Here is a 2,248-nt window from a genome sequence, read left to right as displayed (position 1 = left end):
AGAGAGAGAGAGAGAGAGAGAGAGAGAGAGAGAGAGAGACTGTTCACAACAAGATCAGGCCCAACATGCATCAAAGAAGGGATCAACTGACCAAGTTTAAACCATTCAAGTCAGGTTTATCATTTTCTTGACACCACTCATTGTATTAATGAAGGTCTTACAAGGAAGGAGAACCAGATATCTTGATTTTGTGACCACTATGTGAACTGAGTTATCTTAGAGCAAATCAGAACTGTTACAAGAATTTGGGTAAATAGAAGTGGTCCTAATAGGTTAACATTGAATGTCAATATTCTTCATTAAAAGCAGTCTTCTAAAATAAATTGTAATAGCTACCTAGTAATTATTTTAGAAAATCAAAATTTTAAACATGGAAAATCTATAGATCATTATACTTATATTCAGCTACAAATAATAATATTGTCTTACCTTCCCAAGGAATCCCATCTCCCTGTTTTAAAATTTTGACAAAAATGATAAAAATGTTAAAGTTGGAGTATTTTTTTTTACTGTCCTTTGAACCGACTTTCTTGGGATTTTCTTTGTTAATGTAGTACACCAGCAAGATAACTTTGGAGGCGTTTTCAGTCGTTGTTTCCCAGTTGCTGGGATTTAGTCTAGGACTATCTTACGATGATCCAAAGGAATGCCACTGTTCAGGAACCATCTGTCTGATGAATCTGGAAGCTGCGTAAGTTTTCCATAAGGAGATGGAAAGAATATACAGAGTCACTCTGTCATAAGGAACTTGTTAACATTCAGCCAGTTCAAGAAGTAGCAGATGAGCAAGAACCAATGATACTGAAGGAAGAAATTCAAGCTGCACTGAAAGCATTAACCCGAAACAAGGCTCTAGGCATTGATGGCACACCAATTGAAATGTTTCAACAAATGATGAAACATGACTTATCTATGCCAGGAAATTTGTAAAAATAATGGGGAAATTTCTTCTCAGTGGGCTAATTATTCTTAAGAGGTAACATGGAAGTACAAGTCACTAGCAGAAGGAAAGGGAGGATAGCAGGAGGTAATGGGTGAAGCAGGAGAAAAGTGTAAGCAAATAAACTAGAAAAAGGATATATATGACTATATTTATTTATTTATCTAGAATAAGTAGACTTAAAGTAGAAATGAGAGATGGAAGGAAAAAGAGGGGGAATAAGGCCAATAAAAAAAGAGCAAACAATTTATATGTGCAGAGAATTTGAGTGAGGATATGGAGCTCTGGGGCTATGGCAGCATGAGGGTGGGTGGATTTATTATTTTTGGGTGCTAGGGAGAAAAAGCTTGGCTTAAAATAAAAAAAACCTCATTTGAGTGGTGTGGCTTACCTGTTTCTGCTTGGGATGTTTACATATTTGCATGGAGATGGACCACGTAGAAAAAGAGCATGAGATTAAAAAAGGATTACATGTCAAATTAAAATAAAAGCATAAAAAAGTATAAACACAAAAGTATAAAAATAAATGTGTAGTTTGGGTGGCATTCATACTCCTTTGGCAGGGTTAATATGTGTTTTATGTGGGTGGGGGATGAGCATTGGTGGCGAGACTCTGGAGGAGGAGGAAGTAAAGAAAAAAGTAATTGAATGGTAAAATACGTTGCTAGGGTAGTGAAGATGTGTGTACCAAGCTGCGCACGTGGGCTGTTATTCATGCATGACTTGCAGAGGACAACAAAGTGAGAGGTTTGGCTGAGCGAGCTGAAACTGGACGATCAGTTTATGTATGGGGAGAGGGAGTGTACTTATGCGGCTCACTGCCTCCAGTAAATTGATGAACTGGAGTCAGGACACAATGAAGGCATTACTAATATCTGACTTTAAGAAAGTTTGGCTTACTTAACTTGTCAGTTGTTTTCATGGCTTCTATGGAGCTCAGGATTCCCTCTTTGGTGGGACCTCTCTGGTTTTTGCTGAGGAAACCTTCCTGTGCTTGTTATCTAGTGGGCAGATTCCCCAGGCTCCTTCTACTTGGCTTTTTTTTTTTTCTTTCAAAATCATTTTATTGGGAGCTAATAAAGGTATTGTATCATTGCATAATTCAATCACATCAGGCAGTATCCTACAATTGTTACCACAATCAGTTTCAAAACATTCTTGAACTCCTGAACATCAACTCCCCTTTAGAGGCCCATCCCCTCTACTGTACCCCCCAGGAAACCTTATTCTACCTGCTGTCTCCATAGGTCCATCAATTCTGGGTTTCATATACTGAAAAACACAACAAAAATTCAAGAGGGTTAACCC

General features: G+C 37.9%; 1 protein-coding gene across 1 annotated transcript in view; it reads left to right on the top strand.

Annotated features, from left to right (window-relative positions):
• The window catches only part of ADAM32 (ADAM metallopeptidase domain 32), a 137,393-nt gene that overhangs the window by 60,888 nt on the left and 74,257 nt on the right, over nt 1–2,248 (top strand). The gene's annotated exons all lie outside the window — the stretch shown is intronic.

Source organism: Echinops telfairi, unplaced genomic scaffold, assembly GCF_000313985.2.
Source record: "Echinops telfairi isolate 266 unplaced genomic scaffold, ASM31398v2 ScPeMD7_9;HRSCAF=40, whole genome shotgun sequence".
NCBI classification, from domain to species: Eukaryota; Metazoa; Chordata; class Mammalia; order Afrosoricida; family Tenrecidae; genus Echinops; species Echinops telfairi.
Note: the sequence above shows the minus strand (reverse complement) of the source record. Positions and strands in the feature narration are given on the sequence as shown.